Raw genomic sequence first — 14,787 nt, 5'->3', positions numbered from 1 at the left:
CCTTCTGTACACTGTGTGAATATATGTCACTATGATTGGTTTAATAAACAAGCTGACTGCCAATAGCTGAACAGGATGAAGTTAGATGGGAAAGCCAAACTGAGAATGATGGGGCAGAATCAGAGGAGGTACGAGCCAGCTGCCGAGGAAGCAGGAGGTATGGAAATGAGGTAACAAGTCATGAACCACATGGTGAAACAAAGATAAGAACTATGAGTTTTAAGTATAAGAGTTAGCTAGTAACAAACCCGAGCTATCAACCAAGCATTTATAAGTAACATTAAGCCTCTGAGTGGTTATTTGGGAATTGGTAGCTGAGCGAGAAATGTTCAACTACACATGGCACCCAACATGGGGCGCAAATCCACATAAGCACTAAAAAATGTTTTTAAAAGGCTCTAAATGCACAAAAACAACTAAATGTAGCTTCCTAGTCTCATAGTCTCATGTCAGCTGCAGTGCAGAGATGCATCTTTCTATAGCTGCCTGTGAGATGGAGCCAGCCACCAACTGCCATGAGCTAAGCATCATGGTAGGTTTCACAGTCTCTCACATGGGCTGCAGTACAGAGAGGCTTCTTCCAGCCACTGCTCATGGGCTTAACTGCTAGTGAAAGCTCTACCAGCACACTGCATGGCAAGTTTGGAGTTTTGCTCATCCAGACAGAAGAATCTCAGGTACACAGTAAAAACAGATTCAGATGGGAAAAAGAACTCTAAATGGGTTATAGTGTGTTTAAAAATATGTGTAGACTTGGGAGAGAAAAGAAAAAGGATAGAGAAAATCTTTTAAAAAGGAATAGAGTAATAAAAAATATAAGCCACACAAAGACAGAAAATACACGGAGAGTCTGAATCCAGTATGTTATTGTGTTGTCTTTGAATTTTTTGGCTTCTAAGAGACACTTGATTATAAAAACTGCTGGATTCAACCAACCTATATATTTTAAAGATACCTTGACTTCAAAATTTAAGTCAAAAGATGTATTACTTTGGGGGAGAGGTTGTGCTTTTATTTCCACAGGAAATGAGAGGCTGTGGATTCATTCCAGGTTGAAGAAAATCAGGTTTGATTGAAGAAGACCCCCTGAAATCTTGACTACAGACATAAAAAATAAACCTAGAACTATAAGACATATGATGTATATTTTACCTGTTCAAACACATAACAAAAAAACATCTATGGCTGACTTATGGACAATGCACAGTCTATCCCTGTATTAATGCAGATATGTATGTTACCTTTAAAAGTTTATGTATTTTCAGAGCAAGGGGACCAGGTATCAATAAAAATAATCCAGGTGATCCAACATCCAAAACAGTTTCAAGGCTGCTAACTGAGATGATCCAGCCTCACAGAATACTTCAGACAAGACTTAATGATTATCCTGGCTATCTCAATGCTTCCACAAAGATGTCAGCACCCCTAAACAACAGGAAGTAGTCTATAAAACTATGCCCACATTGCCAAAAGATGGGTTATAGGTATTTATTATTATTTAAGGGGGGTTGGTTACAAGTTATTGGCAATGGTCCACAAAAAGCTGAACAAGGGATACTCATGTGGTGATATATTGTATACCCTAATAAAATTGCCTGATGATCAGAGGACAGAGTCAGCCACTAAATTAGACTTAGAGGTCAGGCAGTGGTGGCACATACCTTTAATCTCAGCACTTGAGATCTCATGCCTTTGCTTGGGAAGTACACACACCTTTAATCCCAGGAAGTAAAATGGCAGGGCAAAGAATGGCTTGAGGAAATAGAAACTCACTCTCTTTAGGCTGAGGATTTTGTAGAGTAAGAACTAGTGTCTGTTCTGCTTCTCTGATCGTTCAGCTTTTACCCTAATATCTGGCTCTGGGTTTTTTTTTTTATTAAAAGACCATCTAAGATTTGAACAACATATTAGATTCAGGGATATCATTCTAAAAAGAAAAAAGGGGGATATAGAAATGATAGGATAAAAGGGTAAATCACTGAATCTACTTTAATCCAAAAAACAACTATTAATCTTAAATGTTTTATATTGGTATGGATTTTGGTTTATTGATATAAATTTAAAGTTAATTTTGTTATAATATATGTATATTTCTATTCTTGTTTAAGGTATTATGTTTATGCAGATCATTTAAAAATGTAATGTATAATTAAGAAATATAGATTAATAGTCATCTATAATAGTTAAATTTATAATCATGTTAGCTATGTTTTCAAGGTCATACACAGATATATTTAGGTAGATAGATGGTCTTCAAACACTTCAAAGACTTATAGAATATGGCATTTAATATATTTAATAACCTAACACTTTTCATGACAGTGAGACACATCTGCTCCTGGCAGCACCAATCTACTTCAGAGAAGATGATGGGTATTGAAGAAACCCCTGTATGGAGTTTGTTTTCTTTATGGCAAAAGATAGTCATGTGGGCAAAGAAACTGTCCTTGTCTCAATTGCTGACAATATATTGTCCAAACTGGACCAGCAAGATGCAAGAAAGGTGACTGCCAAACTTTGCCAAGACAAGGTAAGACAGTCCTTCAGAATTCCCTGCTTCACAGGAAAGTCTGTCGGATATGCTAGGCCTATAGGCCAGAGTTGGATGCCACAATGTTATAGAGGAACTTTCAGTGACTGTTCAGGCAGCCTGAGATCCCTGCCATTAGGTAACATTTCATCTTTCTAGGGTCTTTGATGGAGTTAAAGACTAAATAGTTAAACTTATAGTTTTCCTTACTCATCAAGATAAGATAGATAATAGAATATTTTCTCTAATTTTGACAAATGCAATTAGAATGAATATTGTAACTGTAATTCTTACTTGATAACTATTTTTGTGTATATAATTTTACTAAGTTAAAGTTAAAACCTTCCTTTTTAATTAGGCAAAAATGGGAAAATGCTGTAGAATAATCCTTGTGTACACTGTGTGAATATATGTCGATATGATTGGTTTAATAAACAAGCTGACTGGCCAATAGCTGAACAGGATAAAATTAGGCAGGAAAGCCTAATTGAGAATGATAGGATGAAGGGCAGATTCAGAGAAGGTGCCAGGCAGCTGCTGAGGAAGCAGGAGGTATAGAAATGAGCTAACAAGCCATGATCCATGTAGCAAAACATAGATAAGAAACATGGGTTAATTTAAGTGTAAGAGTTAGCTAGTAACAAGCCTGAGCTAGTGGCCAATCATTTACAAGTAATATTAAGCCTCTGAGTGGTTATTTGGGAACTGACAGGTGGGAGAGAAACATCTGACTACAGTAAAGTGGTTTTAAAAGATATTGATAACTTCTTTGACTGCCATCCCTGAAAAGAAGGCTCTGTGTACCCTGACTCCCTGAATCCAAACTGGGCTTAGTGAGCTATTGGCTAATAGAGTGTGGAGAAAGAGGCATCCATGACTTGCAAGGTAATGAGTTTTTTTTATGTAAGTCTCTGGTATAGTTTGAGTGGAGCTTTTAGCCACCATGAAAATAATTCTGCCTTCATTAGCTCACCATACTGAGGTAAAGCCCAGATTTTTCCATGTGGGGCAGCCACACAGAAAGCCCTTGAATTCTCAGAAGAGAATGATTCTTGATCTGCTGTGGGATGCCTCAGCAATAATGGTCTAGTTCTGGCTTAGGGCTGACTGATGTTGAAGAGGAGACACTGGGCAGGAACTGAGTGCTTCTCACATTCTTGATTTGAGAAGTAGAAGAGACAATAAAATGCTTCAGATCACTGAAATATAGGTTTTGTAACAGAGCTGTGGAAATTTGACTTACTGTACCCAAATATTTTCCAAATATGGACCACTGCCTAATAAATGGTCCTAGAATTCAGTGGTATAAAGTATACATTTGACTATGCTCATAGATGCTGTGAGTCAAGAATTCAAATTGCATAAGGATTGCTTAATGCAATATGTGAGCTGTAAACACCTAAGGTCTAGAAATGATTAACTGGCTAGGGACTGGTGTCATAGGGAGGTAGCTTTTCTCACACAGCACAGGAGATTGTCTGGGACCTTCACCACATCTACCTGACTTCTCTGTGTGGTTCTCATACCGGTGTGGTTGGATTTACACTAGTGTCTTCAAATCTGATCTCAGAGTCCCGTAGAGTTACTTCTACTGAGTTCATGAAGTCCAGATTCAAAGGGAGGAGATGTAAATCTGATTCAAAAAATTTCAAATCACTTGAAAAACTGCCACATAACTCAGAGGCCAGGCACTGTGTTTGTAAAGGTATGACTATCCTGCTAGGAGGGAAGGTATTCTAGGAAGAGATACTTACACCCATGCCTTTGGCTATTGTATTAGTGAAATAATCCTATCCCCAATAAGTTGGATTTCCCACAGGACTTGCATTTTGAAAGAAGGGATGGTTCCAGGCAGACTAGGGATTTGTCTCCTGGAAAGAGATGTCACAGTTCTGACAAATGGTCAGACCATCTTGTAGCAGGGACCAGAGCTAGAAGAATGACGACAAAGTCAGTCATGAGCAGGACCACACCCTGACAGGGACTGTTTTGATTTGCATACCTCTTGCCTTCTATTTAAAACTGAACAGCAGGTTAGGACCACAAAGATGGACTTGGGGGTGTCACTGGACCTCTTTGTTTCTCTTCCCAGCACGGCCACATTGACTAAGTCTCCTTTTTCTGCTTTTTACTATTGCTTGTTTAATTGATCTCTTGAGGATGGGTGACTGAGCTTCACTTGTCAGGGTTGCCTGGGCTCTGGCCCTGACCCTACCCACTCAGATAAGGACAGAGTATAGCTCAAGAAGAGAAACTGGGCTGTTTTTCCTTTTTCTAAAAATTTTGAACTGAGGAATATGAAGGCATGGTTCAGTTAGAAGTGGAAGGTAGAAGTAAAAAAAAAAAAATACTACAAATTATACACAGGCCCATGGTAAGCCAAAGCTGCAAAGAGTCCGAAGCCATGGGAAAGCAACATTGAGTAGAGATTTAGTAAAGGAAAGGAGAAGGAGAATCAAAGAAAGTTCATATAGCCACGGGAAGGGGCTAAAAGGCAAAGAGTTTCTTGCATAGCCCCTACTTTCTGCCAGCTCCTGTTTACTTCAAAGTGCTGCTGGAGCATTAATTTTTATCATTATTTCCTAGTTTTCTAGGTCATAATCGACAACAATGACCTGTCTGCTAACAACAGCCAAAATTTAATAGGTCCAGTCAGCAAATTTCTTCCTCTCCTAGGTTGTTTTTTATGTAGAAGCCTGTGTGCATATAGAAGCTCATGGAGGTCAAGAGAAGCATCTGATCCCCTGGAACTGGAGTTGTAGATGGTTGTGAGTTGTTATGTGGGTTCTGAGAACTTACCTGAGATCCTCTGCAAGGGCAGTTATGTGCTCTTTAACTGTTGAGCCATCTCCCTAGACCTTCTATCTTATTTTTGGGGGAGAGGGTTTCTCAATGAACTCGGAGCTCATCAATTTGACTACGATGGCTGGTCAGTGAGCTCTAGACCTTCTTATCCCTCATTGGTAGGACCATTGATATGCCACCACAACTTGCTTTTACATGAGTGAGGAGGACTGAACTCAGGTCCCTAACCTTGATTGACAGGTATTTTAACAACTGATCCATGTCCCCAGCACCTTCCTGACAATTTTGAATGGCGTGTGGTGAAAGCTGTATTAAGAGAAGCCACTGTGAAATGGCTGTTGCTGTGTGTGAAGAAGGAGCCATCAGTGCTCGTTATTTCTATCTGACTAGCTGAGCTTGGCCATGATAGGCTGGGAAGATGTATAGAGGAAGAGGCAAGCAAAAACAAAAACCAAAACCCAACAACTCCATCACTTTTTAAGGATATGCTTGTTTTATAATGTGTAAAGTAATGGAAACAGACTCCTAAAGATCTGATTTTATATCACCATAGGAATTATCTTCATATATAGGGGAACGAAATGTCAACAACATTTGGTCAGAACATTTCCCCTGAAGCCTGAGAGCACTAACTCATACACATTGGTCATACCCCTTTCAAAGAAGTGTTCATTGCCCCGTAAACTGGCTGTTTTCTGAGCATTCTTAAATAAAGGCATCTTGATTCTACCTATTGCTACACGCCAATCTTCTCATTTAAAGGAGTAGTAGGCAGACATTAAAATACCACTATCAAACACAGGTTGATGCCAAGAATATCATCATTTTATTAGAGAGAATAAAGAATTCCAAGTTATAAATTATTATACTTATATGTGTGTTTTTCTTATAGGAAATTTCTACCAAACACTCAGTTAAGTGTTTCCAATAGGGTGTTTTGGTCTGCTCTTGCTGTGAAGTCAGGTCATGGGAGGGCTGTACCTGCTTACAAAGGTCATTCTTTGAGAACGCCTGAGCTTTTTACACATTGATACCACAGCACCGTCACATTTAGTACCTATTGTAGTTATTTAACCTAATCACTGTACCAAAGATATAATTGATCTTTCTCCTGTAGGAGGAACGTAGAATAACAATGCCCTAATTTTGTACATTTCTGTTCTCTACTGACAGGCTGTCATTTTCTATAATTTACCAGAGAGTATGAACAATGTGCGTAGGCTGGGAGCGGTTGCTTGGTAACCACCTTTTAAAACTTTCTTAAATGTAATTGCTTCTCTGCCAGGGAAACATTGATCCCACAGATTTGCATTGGACTGATCACTAAGCAGGCCAGCGAATCTCTCTGTGCTTTTGATTTCAAATTATTTGCCTTTTAAATTCTGTTGAGGTGAATCACCTTTGTTGTGGATGTTGTTTTTGAACGCAGTGAGCCTTCCAAATGACCATCTGCACTTTGCCATTCTTCTTCTGTCTTTCTGTATCTCTGTTTATACTGTCCCCAGCCATATTTGGAGTTGAGGCCAGAAACTCGTGAAGAATCACAAAATCTCTCAGGTTCAGCATGACTGTAAATACTTTCAGACACCAACAGTACAGACACAGGTAAGCTGATGTGTCAAAATTTGCACCATACAAATATCACTCACGGCTACTGTTCCTGATTCTACCTCTTGCTGTTAATCAAACATCTACATTGCCATTTAAGAAAACATGGAATCCATGCTGACACACTGCACATACTTCACTTAGTTTGGTTGTTGTCTGCTCAGGCACTGGCTTGAAAGTTTGACGTCTATCACAAAATATTATTTGCTGCATATTTTCAAGTTTCCCATGGGTAGCTGCCCACTTGAGGCCATAAGCACAGTTTCCATCCAGAGTAAATCTCACACAGAAGGTGAAGGTGAGGCCTTGGGGGTGAATAGGAAGGCATTGATGACAAAAGTTTCAGTGGGCAGGTTTTGAGCTGAGTAGAGAAAACAACACAACCACACACACACTGCCCACTTCCAGTGTGCAGTTCTGGATGAGTAGAAAGTGCTCGGGTTACATTTAAAAATGTGAGTGGATGGTTTTGATCTCTATCCTTCTCTTTCTCTGTCACTCACCTGTCATCATCTGTCACTCACCATATGCAAACTGAGTTTTCTCTAAGAAGAATGTAAATAATACTTAACTATATCACAAGGTTAGTATTGGTGATTTATTAAGCTGTAAGAGTTTATCAGGGTGGATAAAAGTCAAAAGGGTTTTCATTTGACATTTCAAGACCACAGTTGGTCTTTAGGATATAATCCAAGCTTAGATCCAGCTAGTGTATAAGATGGGTGAAAGACTTTGAATGGGAATTATTTATTTATTTATTTATTTATTTATTTATTTATTTATTTATTTATTTATTTACAAACTGTATGGCCATGGAAGGCTTCTTGCTGGATGGGAACTCTTAAAAGCTAATGCGACTGACTAGGATGTTGCATGCTGTCATGGTTTGGGTGTAAAATGTTTCTCACAGGCTCATGTGTTTAGACACTTGGTCACCATCAAGCAGACCTATTTTCAAAGGTTGTGAAACCTTGGGTAGGTGAAGCCCCACTAGAGAAAATAGGCCCCTGGGGGTGGGCCTTGAAGTTCTAGAGCTGAGCCCCACTTCCTAATAGCTCTGCTTCCTGGCTGCAGACACAATGTGACTGGCTATCTGAAGTGCCTACCTGTATGCTGTGTCTACCCTGATGGCCTGACCCCTCAGCATGGAAGTCAAAACCCATCTCCCTCAGGTTGCTTCTTCTCTTGTGATATTTGGTCACAGAAATAGGAAACATAACTAACACACTGTTTTTTATTTTCTCCTGTATTTTCAAAGTAAAACAGGTGCAAACATCAACCTTCCAATGTTTAAGCTTTCATTATTTTAAATCATAAATTTTGGGAATGATGGCTAATTGTTCTTTGAAGAGAAAGCTAGTCATAAGCTTTTCTGAGATTTAACACCCTTGATGTGGTAAATGATGCTGTTCAATTCTTGTTTTCTTTAAAATTCTCATATTTAATCTTCACACTTTTTGGCACATAAAAGAATTCTCTATATACCCTAATATTTTGGCATTATTCATAAGGTATAAAAATACATATGCATTAATGATAAAAGAAAAAGGTTAATTCTTAAGTTCTTTTGAAAATAACTGATACGTTGTCAGGCATGGTAGCATAAGTTTGTGATCCCACATTGGGAAGGAAGAGGCAGGAGAATGGTGAGCCAGCCTGCATAGTGAGAGACTACCTCAAAAACCCTATTAACAGGGGGCTAGAGAGGTGGCTTAGCAGCTAAAAGCACTTACTACTTGTTCAGAGGATCCAAATTTGGTTCCCAGCACACATTTATGGAACCTCACAACTGCATTTAACTCTAGCTGCATGGGATCTGATGTCTTTCTCTGACTTCTGTGGACACACACACACACACACACTAAATAAATAAATAAATAAATAAATAAATAAATAAATAAATAATGAATCTGTATAAAACAAAAAACAAAGAATTAAATAATACACAGATAATTATAAAAATAAATATATGCTCATTTCAAGACCTTGTAAATGCTATCATTAGGTATTTCTGAAAAAGTGTTTCATGTTCCTGTAATGATCTTTCCCTAGGATTGACAGCATGAAAGGGTTCAGCAAGAAAGCCAACAATAAAATCCACTGAACAGCAAAGGGCTAGTCTAGACAGATTTAAACTCTAAAATCGTAGAAATTGCCAGATTTGGTCAGCCACAGATCTCTGGGTCATAAACCTAAGGCTTTTGATTTAGTGGGCAGTACAGTATGGTGCGTCAAATGGTGGGCTCCAAAATGATGTGTTCACATATCCATAGAAGCTATGAATGTGACCTTATTTGGAAAAATTGAATCTTTGTAGATATAATTGAAGGATGTCAAGATCAAATGATCCTGAGTTACATAGGAACCAGAAGAAACATACGTAAGACACAAAGACACATGGGAAAGACCATCAGTGCATGGAGACTGTTTCACAGCCACATGGGAAGAAATGGTTGGAGTCATGACAGCTGGAAAAAACAGTGAAAGAGTCCACCCACAACCCTCAAGACTTTGGGAAGGACACAGTTCTCCCAATACTCTGATGTAAGACTTCAAGACTCCAGAATTGTAAGAGAATGAATTTATTTTGTCATAAACCACTCAGCTTAGCCCCATAAAACCAATACAGGTTAGGAAAATTTGCATTTTCTATGAACACTGTTGCTGGTATGTGGACCATGTCTTGAGTGGCACTCATCATTCAGGTGCTACAGGTTTTAATAGGAAAGAAATGAGACACAGGATACGGTATGAGACAGTTGAGTTCAATAATTTTAGATCATTAAGAATTCAAGTGGCTGGATACAAGATTAATCCAAAAAACTCAGTAGCTCTCCTATATACAAATGACAAATGGGCTGAGAAAGAAATCAGGGAAGTGATACCCTTTGTAATAGCCACAAATGATATAAAATATCTTGGGGGTAACTCTAACCAAGCAAGTGAAAGACCTGTATGATTAAAAACTTCAAGTCTTTAAAGAAGGAAATTGAAGAAGATATCAGAAAATGGAAAGATCTCCCATGCTCATGGATCAACAGGATTAACATCAAACAGTCAAACTGACCATCTTACCAAAAAAAAAAATTGGTAGAGCCAATCCAATTCCCATAAAAATTCCACAATAATTCTTTACATACCTTGAAAGAACAATACTCAACTTAAAAACAAAAAACCTAGGATAGCTAAAAACAATCCTATATTATAAAAGAACTTTCAGAAGTATCACCATTCCTGATTTCAAGCTGTACTACAGAGCTACAGTAATACAAAAATGCATGATATTGGCATAAAAACAGAAAGATGGATCAATGGAATTGATTTGAAAACTCAGACTTAAATCCACACACCTACAGACACTTGATTTTTGACAAAGAAGCCAAAATTATACAATGGGGAAAAAAAAGAAAGCATCTTCAACAAATGGTGCTGGCATAACTGGGCATTGGCATGTAGAAGAATTCAAACAGATCCATATGTATCATCCTACACAGAACTCAAGTCCAAGTGGATCAAACACCTCAACATAAATCCAGTTACATTGGACCCAACAGAAGAGAAAGTGGAGAACAGCTTTGAATACATTGGTATAGGAGACAACTTCCTAAATAGAACACCAATAGCATGGGGCTCAAGAAAATGAAAAGCTTCTGTAAGGCAAAGAACACCATCAATAGAACAAAACAGCAGTCTACAAAATGAGAGGAGATTTTCACCAACCCCACATCTGACAGAGGGATGATACCCAAAATATGTAAAGAACTCAAGAAACTAGACATCAACAACCCAAATAATCCAGTTAAAAATGGGGGTACATATCTAAACAGAGAATTCTCAGCAGAGGAATCTAAAATGGATGAGAAACACTTAAAGAAATGTTCAACTTCCTTAGCCATCAGAGAAATGTTAATCGAAATGACTCTGAGATTCCATCTTTTTATTGCTTAAGAAATTTTTTTTATTTATTTTACATACCAATCATAGACCTCCCTTTTCCCTCTTCCTGCCCCTCCAGCCTTCCCCCGCAAACTCATCCCCCATTCCCTTCTACAAGAAGGCAAGGCCTCCCATGGGGAGTCTGCAGAACTTGGTCCATTCAGTAGAGACAGATCCAAGCTCTTCCCCCGGCTTCAAGGCTGTGTAAGATGTCCCACCATAGATTGTGGGCTCCAAAAAGCCAGTTCATGCACCAGGGATAGATCCTGATCCTACTGCCAGGGGCCCCCTTAAGCAGATCAAGCTACACAACTGTCTCGCTATGCAAAGGGCCTAGTCCAGTCCCATGGAGGCTCCACAGCTGTTGGTCTAAAGTTCTTGAGTTCCCACTAGCTTGGTTTGGTTGTCTCTGTAGGTTTCCCCACCATGATCTTGATGTCCCTTGCTCATAAAATCCCTCTTCTCTCTCTTTGACCGGACTCCTGGGGCTCAGTCTGGTGTTTGGCTGTGGATCTCTGCATCTGCATGCATCAGTTCCTGGATGAAGGCTCTATGATGACAGTTAGGGTAGTCACCAATCTGATTACTGGGGTAGGCAGTTCAGGCACCCTCTCCACTATTGCTAGCAGTCTAAACTGGAATCATCCTTGTGGATTCCTGGGAAATTCCTTAGCACCTGGTTTCTCCCTATCCCCATGATGTCTCCCTTCTATCATGGTACTGAGATTACACATGCCAGAATGGTTAAGATCAAAAACACAAGTGACAGTTCATTCTGGAGAAGATGTGGAGGGAGGGGACCACTCCTCATTGCTGGTGGGAGTGCAAACTTGTACAGCCACTTTGGAAATCAATATGGTGGCTTCTCAGAAAACTGGGAATAGATTTACCTCAACACTTAGCTATACCACTTCTGGGAACATACCCAAAGGATGCTCCACCCTATCACAAGGATACTTGCTCAACTATGTCCAGAATAGATTTACTCATAATAGCCAGACTCTGGAAACAATCTATATGTCCCTTAATTAAGGAATGGACAAAGAAATTGTACACTTACACAATGGAGTATTACTCAACTGTTAAAAACAATGACATCGGGCTGGAGAGATGGCTCAGAGGTTAAGAGCACTGACTGCTCTTCCAGAGGTCCTGAGTTCAATTCCCAGCAACCACATGGTAGCTCCTGTAATGAGGGGTAACCACCTGTAATGAGATCTGGTGCCCTCTTCTGGCCTGCAGTCATATATGCTGTATACATAATAAATAAATAAATCTTTAAAAAAAAAAACTAAAAAAAAAAATAATAATGACATCATGAAATTTGTAGGCAAATGGATGGAAATTGAAAAACATCATCCTGAGTGAGGTAACCGAGACCCAGAAAGACAAACATGGTTTGTACTCACTTTTAAGTGAGTATCAGCTGTAAAGTAAAAGATAATCATGCTGCTATCCCCAGACCTGAGAGGCTAAGTAACAAGGAGGGATTATGGGAGTACACAGGATCTCCCTGGGAAGGGTGTAATAAAATAGATTTTGGGGGTGTACTGGGGGCAGGTGAGGTTGGAACCAGGAGGGATCATGTGGGGGGAATACTGGAAGAAACAACTGGAATTGGGGGCATTTCGGGCTGAGGTGGAAACCTAGCCCAATGGAAGCTCCATGGAATCCGTAAGAGTAATCCTAGGAATGGGGGACACGGAACCTGAACCGGCCATCTTCTGTAACCAGGCAAGGCTTCAAGCGGAAGGATTAGAACACCAGCCCAGCCACAAAACCTTAGAACTACAGTTTGTCCTGCCTGCAGAGTGTTCTGGGACCAGAGCCTAGGAGAGTCCTCATCAAAGAGACCAGAGAGACTTCATCCAGCAACTGCTGGGAGCAGATGCAGAGTCCCACAGACAAATATTAGGCAGAGCTCAGGGAATCTGGAGAAGGACGGGGAGAAAGGATTGGAGGAACCAGAGGGGTCAGGGACACTAAGAGAACATGGCCCACAGAATCAACTGACCAGGACTTATGGGGACTCACAAAGATCAGGGAACTTGTAGGAGTCTGACCTAGATCCTCTACATATATGTTAAGGCTGAGTAGCTTGTTGTTTCTGTGGGGCTCCTAACAGTGGGAGGGGGCTGTCTCTGACTCTTTTGCCTGTTTATGGGACCCTTTTCCTCCTGTTTGGCCCCCTCATCCAGCCTTGATGTGATGATATGTGCCTGGTATTAATGTAGCATAGTGTGCCATGTTTGGTTGATGTCCCTGGGAGGCCCGCTCTTTTCTGAGGGGAGACAGAGGATGGGGAGGGTAGATTTGGAAGAGAGGGGAGGTAGGGGAGAGAAGCAAGGGAATGGGAGAAGAGAGGGGAGGGAGGGGAAACGGTGGTCAGAATCTCATATATGTGAGAAGAATAAAAAAAAGAATTTAGATTTTCTGAAGATAATTGAAGACTATAACTGTGATAGTTTGAATATGAATGGTCTCCATAGACTCATATATTTAGATGCTTAGTCATCAGGGAGTGACTGAGCATTGGGAACTGTTTAGGAAGGATTAGGTATAGCTTTGCCAGAGCAGGTGTGTCACTTTGAGTAGGCTTTGGAAGCTTTCAAAAACCCAGGCCAGTCTGAGACTCTCTCTCTGCTTGCTGCCTGTTGGTCTGGATGTAAAGCTTTCAGCCACTGCTCCATGCCATGCCTGTCTGCTTCCTATCATGATGCTCACAGGCTAACCTTTTAAATCTGTAGGCAAGCTCCCAATTAAATGCTTCTCCAATAAGTTGTCTTGGTCATGGTTCTTTATCACAGCAATAGAGCAGTGATCAAGACAAGAACCAAGGGGCAGTTCCATCCTTCTTATGTTTTCTGTTGCATGACTATTTGCTAACTTCCAGTTTTCCTCAGGTCTCAGATTAAAGTCCGTTTCCTGTAGAGGATTCTCTAGATTAGGCCAGCCTAATATACCACAATATCACCTCTTAATTCTTTGTAGTCTCCTTCCTTTTGTGATGATTGTTTCAGTCTGTCTTGGGACATTGTAGGTTATCTAAGACAGAAGCCATGAAAGAACATAATCACAGTTCCTAATGAAGTCTGACATGCAGTAGGTTCTCAATAAACATGTCTTAATGGAATGTCAATCCCTCCCTAAATGAAATGGAATTAGAGGCCCAGAGATTATTCTTCACAGTCTAAAGCTGAGTGTTTCTTTTTGTAGAAACACTCTTTTTGATATTCTATTGTAGATCTTATAAAGTAGATTTAGAAGATAAAATTGGATGTTAGAAACAAACCACAAATGGTTATCAATACTTGTCTCTGTGCAACATCAATTCTGACTTAAAATATATGCCCAACAAATACACCCTCACACATCAGGCCAGTGACGGGGGCTGAACTTCTCACTGCTGAGGCAAGTTGCATTTCTCTGATAATCATGTTACAAAATTACGAAAAGAAAAAGAAAAAAAATCCTGACACTATAAAGCACTCATTTTAATAACCACAAAATACTTACATTTTTAAATTAGGTTTTTAAAGATAAGCTAAGAAACTGCAGTTTCTTCTTTATATTTTTCTCCTAATATGAAATTAGCTGTTTGAGTGGGCCATCACTTTTCATTTCTGAGAACAACATGACCAATTTGTTGCCATGACAACCTAACACTGGTCAGAATTTAATTGTTGGATATGGGTAGTAGGAAGAGAAAGATAAGTGAAAGGCCTTGACTCATTCTCGGAGGAGCGTTGGTAAAGAAGTCAGAGAGGGAAGGTCATCCTACCCCGAGTGGAAAACACAGAGCAGTGCATTCAGAACATCGGAGTGAAAATGGCAAAAGCCACAGGAAGAAGTCCTAGAGGCAATGAGAAGGGGAGGACAGATATGCAGACAGGGACTATGATCCATCT

The sequence above is a fragment of the Peromyscus maniculatus genome, chromosome 15 (genome assembly GCF_049852395.1).
Source record: "Peromyscus maniculatus bairdii isolate BWxNUB_F1_BW_parent chromosome 15, HU_Pman_BW_mat_3.1, whole genome shotgun sequence".
NCBI lineage: Eukaryota > Metazoa > Chordata > Mammalia > Rodentia > Cricetidae > Peromyscus > Peromyscus maniculatus.
The sequence above is the reverse complement of the archived record's forward strand: the minus strand, read 5'-3'. Positions refer to the sequence as shown.